Raw genomic sequence first — 15,337 nt, forward strand, 5'->3', positions numbered from 1 at the left:
GCGCAATGACATATAACTGATTAATAAAGAGTATACCTCAAGTAACAAGAGGAGCTTAAATCCGAAGCTCCACTTGGCAAAATAAAAGTGTTGGCACAATAAAGCACCCAGACTAACATCCTGCTTGCTAAACTGCCGGACACGACAAGGGTAAAAAATAAAAAATAAAATAATAATAATAAAATAATAATATGTAATGTGTATGTATATATACACACAAAAACACACACACACACACATATATATATATATATATACACCGTATATATATCAAATGAATATAATCAGATCACAAGAAAGGATACGCGATATGCAGGGAACTGTGACATGTCGGGGAAAAATCTGCGATGAACCGCGATATAGCGGGGGATCGCTGTATATCCATTTGGAACAGCTGCACTATTGCACACGTCACATTTTGACATACCCACTACTCCATCCTGCAGAGACTCATGTCTCACCTCACCTGCTGGTATTGATGCAATCTCTCAGGGGAGGCCTTTTCTAGGGCAGGGGAAAATGGGGCATGGTATTGATCCCCCGACCAACTTGGGTAGTTGTTGCATATTGCAGGATTGTACCAGAGCATCAATTCCATGACTCACAGAGAAGGTACTCCTGGCCATACATCATCTGTGCCATCTCTGCTGCTGCCTGCCGTTTTTCCAGGAGTCCGGAACATGGGAAGGGGGTGAATCCATTTTAAAGCAACAGTGCATTATGCCAGGAAACTATTACCCTTGAAACGGAGAACTTCATTGCATTCTGACTGTTTAACATCCAGGGCTTGGCCATCTGGCTCAGCAGGCAGGTACCTCACCCTGACCCAAACACCGCTGTGGCAATGAGGGCCATCATAAAAACAACTGTGTAAATAAACAGAGACGCAGGCAAACAGATTGTCCTTATCAGAATTCATTTGTGTGATAAAATGTTTACTTTTAATGGAGATGATTGTATAGTACGGAGATGAGTCCACATGCTTATTGCTCTTTCATTAATAATGACTCACTGGGCACTGTTAAGGACATTGGCATCCATGTCTGTGAATGATTGGAGTGCGAGCGAAGAATGTTGAGGTCCAAGGAGGATAAGAAAAAATGAATATCAGACTCCTTGGGAGAAATGAATTTTATATGTGTAACTGACAGAACTGTTTGTCTTTGCCTTCTACCATAACCCTACCTTTCTCAGTCATACCCCAGGTAACTGCTGAGTGGCCATTTATGTTTAAGCTCTGTGTTCATGGTCGCATTCAAAGGTCTTTGACACTGGGTTGCCTTCCACGTGTCCTGGCATGCAATGCAATGCTGCAGAACAGTCTTCATCTGTACCCTTCATTGTCCTTAGAGTGTTTGTTAAATTACTGATACATGTACAGTAAATTATAGCATAAGTCTGTCTTTTGCACTGCAATATCTGTATTATCATGAATGTTGCACCTCGGGTTCAGGAGGAATGTTATTTCATTTCACTCTGCATCGTCCATGGCTGAGATGATACTAACATTTTACTTACCTGACTGGACTTGTTATGAGACTGTAGCTGTTTTTTGCAATGCTTCCACTGTTTACATTTTGATTATCACCAGTGTGACGATGAAACTACTTATGTTGTGTATGTCTGTTTAATGACTTTTTAAAAATCGGCCGATGCTGTGGCAAGATGTGAGAGGTATAATACCATAGTTTCATGCATGAAGTCTAGCTACAGGTAAAAATAAGATAACCTGTTACCCTTTGCTTGCTTTGAATCTAACCTTATTTGTTCTAGCTTTGTATTTTCTTCTAACCGTATGCTCATTCATGAATTATTATGTGTTTATATTGTATGTTTGTCTCTATAGGATGATCTACCACTGCTCCTTTGTCTATTAGTAAAATTGGCCTAAATGTTGTGTGTTTTTTTGCCAGGCTAGCGCAGGGTGTAGTAATCCATCCCCTCCCTCAAGCTGCAGGGGCATTTTTGTAGTGATAAAAGTGTACCTCACCGTTTATTATGATCATGCCTCTGTAGCATATGCGCGTGAATCTAGGCACCAGGTTGAAGAACACGCACACACATACACGGTGAATAAGGTCCTGCTACTACACTGAAGGTGGCACTCCCTGGCAATGAGTCTGTGTTTATTAGTTAGGATGACCTTATTAAGTTTGTGTTGGGAATTGGGTGGCATCCAGTACTGTGCTTTGGGTTTTTTCCCTTATAATGGGACTCCTTTTTAAATTTATGCTGTGTTTTGATCTGCCTCTTGAGTACATGTAATTATACACTGAAAAAAATTAATCTGGGCAAATGTAAATATAACACAATTAAATGCGTAATATCAACAAATAAATAAATTAATAAATTACTATCTTTACAAGAATGTATCTTGTTTTTAAGTCAAACTGCTTTGTTCAAAATACAAGACATCACGCATCACTTCCTTAAGGAGATGTATGTATTTCCAGGAAACCTTTTTACATACACTCACGCAACAAACTTTTTTTTGTTTAATATACTCTGTTCTGTTAATTGCCATTTGCGGGGTGAAAAGAAGTGCAACACCATGGTCGTCCCCAGATGGCATGCGGACTTCTGGCAAATGTGTGGCACCGCTGGCCCGGTTCCGGCACCAGAAAACGAATGCATGCCAAAAGTGGCCCACTTGTGATTAGACAAATGTGGCCCAAATGTTGTCCTGCTTATTTGCTAGCCATTTAGCCTCGGTCAATTTCGGAGCATATAGTTTTGGAATAAAATTTTTTTTGTTGATGACTACTATTGCAAGTCTGATTTTCCCAAGTTGCCCACATGGACATACCGAGGTAAAGTCAGTTTATAATATTCAACAATTATTTGACTTTCAAAACCTATATGCACTTCAAACATTAGTGGGTAATAAATTAGATGTATGCGTTGCGAACAGGACGACTCTGCTCCAGATCAGACTTCCAGCTGATTCTTTAGTGTCCGAGAGCCATTAACACTAAGCAGAATATTTGAATTATATCTGAGTAAGTTGATTGTTTTGTCCTTTCTAAGATGGCGCTACCATTTATGGATGGTTTGAAGATTGAATTTGAGGTTTAAAAATAAAGTTTGCTAAGTATTTTCTGAAATACTCAAAGACCTTTCGTGCTGTTGTGAAGGACGTGCCACGCCACCCCGTCTTCATCATCGCCTTCGAGTGCGGCGAGCCAACGTTGAGGTATGGATGCCTGTACTAAGCGGGTTCAGAAAATGACTGAAGGTAGCGATGTAGTTGCTTAGATGCAGCACATTTAAGTCTTTGCATTGTTTCGCAAACCATCGGGTTTTCGTGTTATTTGAAGATAACATTCAAAAGTGCCTACCAATTAACCTATATCGCATGCTTTTGGACCATGGGAGGAAACTGGAGCACCTGGAGAAAACCCACTCAAGTATGGGGATAGCATGCAAAGTCCACACAGAAAAGCCCAATGGCCGACCCAGGAATCGAATCCAGGACCTCCTCCTTGTGAGACGACAGTGTTAACTACTTCACCACCGTATCACCACCCATCCTTAAATTAATGTCATATTTTTGTAGGACAACAACACTGAATTACGGAGAGAAGCTGTGATCAGAGGCCTCATCGTTTACCTAGGTGAAAAGATTGAGGATCAAGGACTACCAGGTAAAAATATCTATCTCTGTCTCTTCTCTGACTCAATGCAAATTTGTAAACACAATTCCGAATGTAAGTATGAAGTTAACAAAGTACATGATTGTGTAAATGTTAATTCTGAGGATTTTAAAAGTGCACAACATTACCAAACGAAGGTCAGAATGTCAATGACAGAATCCCTTCAGGCATGGCTCTTAGACATGGCCCCACCCTTCATAATATTGGACAAGTGCCTATATTCACATGCTATAGTTACCCTTAATCAAAACCCATATTGTAGAATAACTTGAATACCTTTATAATTAGCTGCCCTACTTTATCCTGTAGAGAGGATTAAAAATAACTCCAATGCTTAACATTTTCAAGTGATTTGGGGAGAAAAGTTTTTTTTTTATTAATACAGTATAAATTAGAAAGCGCAGCACAACTGTGATAATTGTTACTTTTGTCCAGCTTGAAAAGAATTTGAAATCTTTATTTGTTTTGTAGTACATGCAGTGGCGGAGCTAGACTTTTAAAACAGGGGTGGCAAAGGGGTGGCAAGGTATTATTTTGGGGGGTCAATATACAAAGTGTTCAATTACACTAAAAATAAATTATTTTCCACAAAATGTATACAGATTAATTAAAGTTTTTATTTTCCAAAATGTACACAATTATATATGTATTAAGTATACAGCAAAAATAGAATAAGTATTCAAAGTGCTCCTTGGACTAATCAAGTCCAGTAGTAAACAAAAACTGAGGTAAACTTGGACCTGTCAAAACAAGGCAGGACAAGGCAGTTGTACACATTCAAATATGTACCACAAGAATAATAATAGAACAGTATGTATGTATGAGAGTGTATGTGCGAGTGTGTGTGTGTGTAGGCTATATGAGTGAGCTTGTGTATGTGCGAGTGAAAGAGTGTGTGAGACAGCTCGCGATGACTGGTCGGAAAACAACGTGTAGTCTGACATGTTTCTTGTCCACGACGTGACAAAATTTTTAGGAGTCAAAATCGTGTAATCTGACACAGCGACTATCGTAACAGACAAAAAAAATCTATTCGAATCGTAAATCGAGTTTTTTATTTAAAAATCGCCCAGCTCTAATTACTGCTAAGCACTACAGTGCAATGTCTCCCTTACTTCCCGTTAAAACAGTACTTCGTTTAATTTAATACCAATAAAAGCCGTACATACCAGCAAAAACGCTCTACATCGATCCCGCGTGTGCTGCCGCGATGTTTTGGAGCCGTTTGGAGCACGAAATACCTGCGTGTCAGTTTAACCAATGAAAAGTGTAGCAGCAACAGCACGCTGCACGCTTGTGCGTGCTGTGTAAGGATGCATTCACGTTCGCTGGGAGATTTGAGAAATGTTCGTAAAAATCAAACAGTGTAATGTTTTCAGCGGGGTGGCAACAGGGGTGGCAAGGACTTCGTCTGGGGTGGCAATTGCTTCATTGTTTCATAGGTTTTTGACGATGATGGTGCTACAGCCATCCAAGAGGCCCTTACTAAATTCGTCCTTAACATCTTTGTGGTCAGCAAATCTGGGGATGAAGGTCTCTGTAAGCAAGCTGGAATAGCCATGGAGGGAACAGAGATCACTTTTGGGATGTTTGTACCTACCTAATGGGACTTATCTATGCCATGAAACTGAGCTACCCTAAGACACTGAAATATACCTTTGAGGTTTTTCAGAAGATCTTCTTAGAACTGGAGGATGTAAACAAAAAAATGTCCTCCAAGGTATATGATCTCGTGGTCAAATTGTCTAAAAACTACTAGAGCATTTGGCCTTTGTGTTTCTCAAGTACTGACAGTGATTTTTGCACTTTGTTTTTTGTCATTTCTCTTCACCTTTTAGATTTTGCTGATATCGTTTTGATGTATCTGCATTTTTTATAAAACAGTGAAGATTTTGTCAGCATGCATTCATGCGCTGGGCCACTTTATGTTAGTATGACATTTTTTTCTTCATATAACTGGTACGGCACTTTTTTGTTAACATGTAAAATTTCAATTTTGTATCTGATCTAACTGTGCTAAATAGTGGGCATACTGGGCTGCTCTGAACTAGCAAAAGAGTTTTACTTTGAAAATAAGAGGTGTTTGTTAAACAAGCATCTTGTCATGTTAAGATGCATTTCAGTTTTGAAATACAGTTTTTTATATATTATGGTTGACTCGTATTTAGAGTACATTGTTGCCTAAAAGGCTGAAAAGCCATTTTTCTCAATATCTGTAGTCCAAGTACCAGCGGTAGAGGGCATAAACAGTGTATTACCAGAGTAAATAAATAACCTTTATAAATTATTTATTATTTTCAGTATTGTTATGTTCGCTGGCGGGTGAGCGGGGAAGCAGGCGAGTAGAGCCAAGCGGACGGGCAAACGGGGTTTATTCAGGGAAGACAGGGTAAACAAGCACGGACTGGCACGAGACCTGACAACATCAATGACCGATCTGGGAAATAGTGGGAGACGCGGACTAATATCGACCCGATACGGTGAACAGAACAGGCCACAGATGAGAACAATTAGGGATGAACACGAGGTAACGAGGTGGGCGTGGTACACATTAGGAGCGGAAGGAGCAGGGCGTGACATAACCCCCCCCTCAAAGGCGCGCACATCGGGCGCGCCCGAGAGGAGGCGACGGACGAGACGAGGGGCCCAAAACCTGGAAGACAGAAGCAAAACATCAACCAGACACCGGAAACAGGACAGAGACACAGAACAGGAACAAGGATGAAAAGAAAGACAGGACACGACAAAGAACAGGAAAGGCAGACAGGCAGACAGAGAAGGGAGACACAACAGGAACACCCACAGGCGACACGAAGGGGCCAGGAGTGAACAAAGGAACCAGAGGGGGACGAGGAGCAGAGACAGGAGGGACAAAGGGACGAGGAGGGAACAGAGGAGACACAGAGGGCGGAGGAGCAGAGACAGGAGGCAGAAAGGGAAAGGGAGGAGGAACAAGGGGCGCCTGAAGGACCCCAGACAGGCGACGGGCAGCGGCCGGAGGGGCCGCAGGTGAGAGGGAGAAGGGAGCAGGAGGGAACCACACAGGGGCCGAGGGAGAGACGGAGGGGACACGGAGGGAACAGGAGGGAACACCAGCGAAGGCGGGCAGGAGGGGGAAGCCGCGGCAGGCGACGGCGCAGCCGGAGCCGGCGAAGACGCCGTCCGACGCCCCGCCGAAGCAGGGGGGCCCGGAGGCGACCGACATGGAGCCAGAGGCGACACCGAGGACCAGCACCGAGGCACCGGGAGGGGACCCAAAAGCGACCGCTGACCCCAAGCCGGAGGACCCACAGGCAGCCACCGAGCCACAGCCAGGGGCCGAACGGGCGAGCCAGGGGGCAGGGCGGGCGGGACCGACGCCTGTGTCCCCGTCCCTTATGGGACACCGAAAGGCAGGGTCTTTGGGGGTGTCGGCCTCGCCGGGGCAAGGGCGAGGGAGTCATAGGAGCCACAGTGGGTGGAGGCTCAGGCAAAGAAGGGGGCGTGGCGGCAGGCGGTGCAGCCGGAGCCTCAGCCAGGACTGGCGAGCCGGACTGGACGGGCTGGACAGAAGAGCTGGGCTGGATGGGCAGAGAGGCGGCCTCAGGCAGGGCCGTGGGCAGGACGGGAGAGGCGGCCTCAGGCAGGGTCGCGGGCAGGACGGGAGAGGCGGCCTCAGACAGGGCCGCGGGCGTGTGGCCAGCAGGGGGCGCCTCGGCGGGCGCCGTCATCACTTGGCCAGCAGGGGGAGCCTCGGCAGGCACCTTGGGCGTGTGGCCAGCAGGGGGTGCCTCAGTGGGCGCCGCAGTCACATGGCCAACAGGATGCGCCTCAGTAGGCACCTCGGGCGTGCGGCCAGCAGGGGGCGCTGCCATCACGTGGTCAGCAGGGGGCGGAGGCGAAGCCAGGATCTCGGGCAGAGCTGCAGCGGGCATCCTCATTTCCTGGCCAGCAGGGGGCGCCCCGGCGGGCGCCGCCATCACGCGGCCAGCAGAGGGCGCCTCGGCGGGTGCCGCAGGCAGGACAGGCGGGTCAGGCAGGACAGGCGGGTCAGGCAGTGCCACGGGCAGAGCGGCGGCAGTAGCAGGCAGGTCCAGAGCAGGCAGGTCTGGAATGACGGGCAGCTCCGGAACAGGCGCCAGGATGGGCGTCTGGCGAGCAGGCGCTGCCCCTTTAAGGGCTTTAGGGACCCGGGGTATAGCGTCCCTTACCGCCCGTATCCCTCCTTGGCCAAGGCGTTCCGCCCGAAAGTTATTAGCCTCCAAGGGAGGCGGCCTCTCACCGGCGCTGATCAGGCGGGCAGCATTGGTGCCCTCCGAGGTGAGCGAGGAGCTCCCTCGCCCACTGGCAGGGATGACAGCCGGGCGAAGAGAGCAAGCCCCCACGAAGATCTTCGGGGCTTCCTCCTCACCTTTTCCCCGGCGCCTTCTCTTCTTCCGCCGACCAGGACAGGTGGGTGGAGGCAGGGGTGCCTCGGAGAAGGCGAGCGGCTGGAGCTGCTTCTTCGTCACCCGGCTGACGAGCTTCTGCAGGTTAGAGCGCACTTCCGCTATCGCGTGTCTTTCCGTGCGCGGGGTAACCTCCTGTAGCAGGGTCCAGCTTTGGTTGGCCAGGGCGAACGAGCCGGTTGCTCGCGCCAACACTTCACCTCATGCAGCAGGAGGAGCCAGGAATCTTCTTCTTGCTGCGGTGCGTTGTTTGGGAGATCGGTCATTCTGTTATGTTTGCTGGCGGGTGAGCGGGGAAGCAGGCGAGTAGAGCCAAGCGGACGGGCAAACGAGGTTTATTCAGGGAAGACAGGGTAAACAAACACGGACTGGCACGAGACTTGACAACATCAATGACCGATCTGGGAAACAGTGGGAGACGCGGACTAATATGGACAGGATACGGTGAACAGAACAGGCCACAGATGAGAACAATTAGGGATGAACACGAGGTAACGAGGTGGGCGTGGCACACATTAGGAGCGGACGGAGCAGGGCGTGACAAGTATAAGAAATAGCCAGTTATAACCTAGAAAGTAAGAGTAAATGTAAGTTTAAAATTACACTAGCCAAAATAAACAATGTTCTGGATATTTTTTCTAGTTAGGAAATTAAAATACTTAAGTAGACCCAACTTTAAGTTAGTGTTATGGAAATTTAGAAACATTAGTAAGTTTTACCTAAAAATAGATACTAGAAACTTTTAAATTGAAGTAGATCACACATTCAAATAATTCAGGAGGTATATTAAAATTAAGTTGACTTTACTTGCAAATTGAAAATTTAAGCACAAACAAAACAAGTAGTTTATACAAAGGTTTGTCTTGTTTGATGTACATGAAAATGTCATGCAAAAAGTTGAGATAACTTTTTTAAGTAAATCAAGCAGGATATTTTTATCAGTGTATATACATGTAGTATAAGCAATTAATAGCTTGACATCCCTACTTATGATACAAATTCCCCCAGGATGAATAAAGTTTAATCTTATACAATGTCCTCTCATATTATTGCTATTGGTTCATTGAACCTTTTATGAAACCATTTAAATTCAGCTTGCACTTGAAGTAGTGTTTTTGTTGGAAATGAATAACCTGTACAAGCTTAAGTTAAACCACCGATCAAGCATTAAAATATGGGGTTTTCCTCACAAGCTTCTGAATTTTTCCAAAGATACTTTTTTGTGTCAAGCAAATGACATCACCTTAACTTTTTAGATATCTTAAAATGATGCAATTTTTTGGTCTGATTTGGTTGAACCATTTCCCACAAAAAACGGGTAGCCAAAAATCTCACTAACAGGGACATACAGAGGAAGGGGCTGGTGGGTGCCTGAGCAATGAACCAATGAAAGAAAAATGCTGCTACGGTATGAGTGTCAAGAAAAGCCTCAGGAACAGGAAGCCAATACACTATATGGGAGCTGGAATGTCTATCCAGGGCAATGACACGTACAGACATGGGGAGTGGGGTCAGGACACACATTCACCGATTGGGGGACTGGGACAGGCACACGCACAAAATCACACAGGAGGAGAACCTGAACCACCCAGGGGAAAAAGTCAGGCAGCACAACACTCAATAATCAGATATTCATCAAACATTCCTCACACAGCACACTGGTCAAACTGGTTATATAAGCTAGGTACTGTAGATGGTCGTTAACGGGATGTAGTGCAGCTGTCAGTAATTGGGAATGAAGTGCAGCTGTTTAGAGTGAGAGAGCCAGCTGCCTTGTTTGTTTTGGTAAAGGCTAAAATGCAATGCCTTTTTGCTTTTTTCGCTTTTACTGTGCAAAGAATTTGTCACAGAAGAGTTTCATATAAAACAGATAATAACAATTTGAAGTGTCTAACTTCAAATTTGGGTAATACTTAATAGCATGAGACCACCTCCTTTTCTGCAATCACATAAGCCTAGTGAAGATACCTTCATCTATTGCTTCATTTGAACATTAAAAGAAATTAAAAGTCTGAAATTATAAACATGGGTTGATCTTTTCTTAAGAAGACTAGGCGTTCCTACTTCATTTTTCCAACTTCAGAGTGAAAAGCACACAGTGACTTTATATTTTAAATGCAAATTAGGTCAAATGAAAAGGCAGAAAATATGTTGGTGTGGTAGCCATAGTGGTTGTAAAACTCAAAACATTATGCCAGTTTTAAGGGACTTCAAACAGGGCCTGTATAGAGTATGTTTATTAGCTGTTATCTGGTATATCTATCAGCTGTGTAATGTACTTGTGATGTTTGTTTTGCATGTGTGTTACAGGAAGAGAGCAAATATAAAGGAGAAAAGAGGCACTCCATTACATACAAAGGCCAAAGGCTGCCCTTGGTTATTTGTATATTTATTACGGGCGCTGTAAGGAACATCAATCAGTGGCAATAAGACTGCCGGAGGCAGTACAGTCAAGTCCTCACCATCACTGTGTCTCTAATAGAACTGGACAGGAAGTGGCTGTCATAAGGCCATGCGTATTCTATCTCCTACCATGAGACCTAAGATTAGCGCTGACACGTCTGGCTCTGTGTGACACCCACATTACCACCGATCCTAAGCTTACAAGCTTGTTTGTCTGATACAGAAAGGGCTAATCAGGCTTTAGGTTTTCATAACATTACTGCTTCCTAGGACCTGGGAAAAATCAAAGGGAAATACAGTTAGCAGGAACTTGGGAAGGAGTTCTCCTGCATCACAACTCGGTTTTGTACATATTTTAGAGTTTTTAGTTGGGTTTCGTAATACTTGTTTTGGATACTGTTGTGTCGGCGTGTGGGCGAGCGGGGAGGCAGGCGAGGGGAGCCGTGAATACAGGTAAAACGGGGTTTATTAATGCTGACAGGACATAGGGAAGCACATGGCGAACTCACGTTAATGACAGACTTAGAAAAACAGACTTGAACGCGGACTAATATACACAAGACAAGCAGAGAATAACAGGCAACAGGTGATTACAATCGGGGTAGCACGCGTAGGTAATGAGGGGGCGTGGCACACACGAGGATCGTATGGAGCAGGTCATGACAGAAAGGGCTGCCTTGGCAGTAACAAGGCAGTAACATTGGGGCTGAACACTGCTGGGTTCAGAATCGGAAGGGGCGTCTTCCGACACCTGGCAGGAGAAACGGCGGAGATCTGGGTGGTCCCCAGGAAGATCCCCAGGACGTCTTCCTGCTTTCTGCGACGCTGCTTTTGCCGAGCTCCTGGGGATTCCAGGAAGCTCAGACCGCTCACTGTAGTGTAGCCCACCGTCCTCGTCTACCTGCCGCATCATCGCCTCAACTGCCCTTTCTCTAAGCCAGCGAAGGTTTTTTCGAACCTCCTCCGGTTAGTTGCGCGTCGCCGGGCAGGGACATCTCCTCTAAAATGCCCCTGCTTTGGTTGGCTAAAGCCTGAGCCGTAGGATCTTCTTTTACCTCGGGCTGTCGTAGCCAATAGGGCACCTCGTCAACCAGGACGAGGTACTCCTCTTCGGTGAGGTTGGGTGTCTTCTTTGTGAGGTCTGTCATTCCATTGTATCGGCATGCGGGCGAGCGGGGAAGCAGGCGAGGGGAGCCGTGAATACAGGTAAAACGGGGTTTATTAATGCTGATAGGACATAGGGAAGCACACAGCGAACTCACGTTAATGACAGACCTAGGGAAACAGACATGAACGTGGACTAATATACACAAGACAAGCAGAGAATAACAGGCAACAGGTGATTACAATTGGGGTAGCACGCGTAGGTAATGAGGGGGCGTGGCACACACAAGGATCGTACGAGCAGGTCATGACAGATACCAGAATCCCAAAGCAGTTGTTGAAGCTGCATTGTTAATACTTAGCCTTAAACCAGACTATGAAGATTTATTGTCCAACCTCTGGTACAATTTATTGGTTTTATAAACTAAAGGCAGTTTCCCTTTGTTCTCCTGAGGTGCTAGAGAATAGTGCATCGCAATTATAATGAGACATTATACACACAAAAACCATGGGATCATTTCTCATTAGATACATCAAATATTTATCTGTGAAAAGGACCTAGTTTACAATGTGGTGTTTTTAGAACTAGAGGTCATGTATTATTAATAAAAACATGGATAATTCAAGTGATATGAAAAAAAGTCCTGTGTTTTGTAGGATCACACATGCACATATGACAGAGCTTAAATTCCAGGTTGCCTGAGACAAGGCCTACCCTGGTACGAGAGGTACACGTGACCGCACACACACAAACACACTTAAACACGCACACACACACACACACAGATAACTAGGGAGGCCAGCACTCCAACTTTTATTGCCCAAAGATTTAGGGACCTATGGGCAGCAGAGTGGACCTCAAGGACAGGGGTCCCTCGCCTTGGCACGCAACCCCCTCCCCATACATCCTGCCTTACATACCATTCACCCAACAGGCCAACACCCTAAAGAAAGTTTCTTCTAAGTCGGCTTTTGTATACCCTGTATATTGCTAGTCTCAATATATAGATAGGTTATGTTTGTGTGTGTCCTTAGACAATCTTAGTGTTTTGTGTGCCACCCTTATAACCACGAAGTATCAACTATTTTACCCCTCACACTTAAACGCTTATATAAATTTGAATAAATAAATATTTAAAGCTACCACTGCATATAGGTTCTCATGGTCATATAGGTTCTCATGGTCATACCAGAAGAATCTTGAAAATTAAATAGTTTAACCAGGTATCTCAGTGTGTCCTAACTTTCAGAGATTCTTCTTTATTTGTTTAACAGCCCCCCCTTTTTTCACATTCCTCTGTGGCCCTTAACTGATCTTTGTGGCCCATTAGCAAGCTCTTTCTGCTCTACCATGCATGAATATGTAATGTAATGTCTGTACAAAGTGTAACATCTGTTGAAGTGCAACCCAAAACACCTTTACCATATACTGATGTGAGTCAGTAACATACATAATATAAGTAATTATTAATTAATTAATACAGATGGTATGAGGTGTGAACCGCTAGGCTGGTATGGCATGTTTGGTGGCAAACTATTGGAAAATCACTCCTGATTCCAAATCTGGTCAGTGGTTACCATGAAAGTGTATGGATCAAAAGTTACACCAGCTTAATGAAAATCATCAGTAAAGGGGAATCAGTCTGGTCATAAATCGCAAAAGGACTGCCACAGACACCCCTCCGAAAGCCCGCCAAACGGATGGTCAGCCATTGGTTCAGGTGTTGATTTCCTGGTCATCCCTATTCATGAACTTTAGACCATAAAACCTGGCACCTCAGAACAAAGTCAGGAGGAGCAGAAAGCATATCAGCCCAAAGAGAGAGGCGGAGAACATCACCCCAGGAGAAGAGAAGCCCGCAAGAAACCCTCCTGAAGCCTGCCGGTGAAGGCCTGCTACCCAACAGAGAACTGCAACCAAGACAAAGCTTCACAAGAAGAGAGAATCCAAGGGGCTCCACTCCAACAACCGCTCAAACACCACGCCTTCCTGAGTGCCATCATCCCATCCGCTCATAAGCCTCTGCAACCAACTGCCAAGACCCCCCCCCCCCACTCTGCAACCAAGTAAACCAACTTCATTTCATTCTAACAACCTAAGCTGTTCTGTTAACCTGCTATATGACTTTAGGGTTGTGTTTCCACAAACTGTGCTTGCTTTGCAGAACAGTATTGCCCTTTTAAGGTTAGTCGTTTAAATCTGGTGATTGCATTTCCATAATTACATTCTGTCTGCCTCTATTTCACTATTACAGTTTTGTTGTTTGTGTTAAGTGTAATGTCTGTCTTATGTTAGTTGTAGTGTTAGTTAGGAATAAATGCATGTCTTTTATACAACTTCAACCTCCGTTCATTGAGTGCTCACAATAGTCCCTGCCTCTGTGCGATCTGGCATCTACAGTATAAGCACTGAAACCTCAAACTCTCTCTCATCGGCCATGAAGAGAGCTTTGCTACTGATCGTTTACATTACCTGGTGATGCAGCTTGCTGGACGAGCCTTCTAACCAAGGTTACTAAGCGATACTGGTAATTAGTGAATCCCATGTAAGTCTCACATTAACAGACTCATGGGGATACCGCAATTGAGTTTGGAGGAACCAACCATTCAGCATAACGATTAGGCAATAATCGTCATTAAATACTAATTAATTAAACTTTAATTTTAAAAACATATTGGTGGAGATATTAAAATTTACCTGAGCTAATAATTTCTACAGTTTATAAAGATCATAACACAAAGTGAGGCAGAAGTGAACAAGGAAGGTCAGTGGCATCATCTCTGAGAAGAATAAATTAGAAATCTGTGAGGAGGGGGTGCAGAAAAAAGGATTCAGATGCAGATTGGTCACAGTGAGCAGGAGCTTTAATGCGATGGTCAAATCAGAGTCAGATTTTCCATGTCAAAACCAGAACATTCCCGAATGACTAATGAAGGGCTTTGGGATGGTCACGATGAAACTCGCTGATGAGAGAAGGATTCAGTACGTGTAGGATGGGTACCCAGCAACACTCCCCAGGACCGTACCTCTCCTAGTCAACAAGATACTGAAAATCCCTGCCCTAGCAGACGATGTTTGGCGTGAACCTCACCTCCTTCAGTCAGCCAGGAGGCACAGGTTTAAGCAAAGAGACATGCAAAGCCAGGCAGTAATGTTGCATGGATGCTGGCAACTTCAGATGCACTGCCATAGGGCTGATGACGTTCGAAATAGTGACAGGACTCATGAACCGGGGAGCAAGCTTTCTTGACTGGACTCGCAAAGGCAGATCCTGTGGAGATGGTCAGATTTTCTGAGCTACTTGGTACTCGGAAGAAGCCGGGTTCTGGCACCTCTTGGTGTATTTCATCATCCATTGTTGTAAGTACCGCTGTGACACCCAAGCCAGATTTGTTGACAGGAATTGGTTAACCAAAGGAACTGAAACAACCCCCCCCAGGTCCAGAAACAATGGAGGGTGGTACCTCACGCAGCACTGATAAGGATACAGACAGTGGCTGGCACTGGTAGGGAGCCCATCCATCCATCCATTGTCTGCCACTTATCCAGGTCTGGGTCGTGGGGGCAGCAGTCGAAGCAGGGATGCTCAGACCTTCCTCTCAGCAGCCACCTTCTCCAGCTCCACCAGGAGAACATCAAGGCATTCCCAGGCCAGCTGAGAGATTTCTCCAGTGACTCCTGGGTCTGCCCTGGGGTGTCCTCCCAGCTGGACATGCTTGAAACACCTCTATCTGCTTGTTGATCTATGG

The sequence above is a fragment of the Paramormyrops kingsleyae genome, chromosome 11 (assembly GCF_048594095.1).
Source record: "Paramormyrops kingsleyae isolate MSU_618 chromosome 11, PKINGS_0.4, whole genome shotgun sequence".
In the NCBI taxonomy this organism is placed as follows: Eukaryota; Metazoa; Chordata; class Actinopteri; order Osteoglossiformes; family Mormyridae; genus Paramormyrops; species Paramormyrops kingsleyae.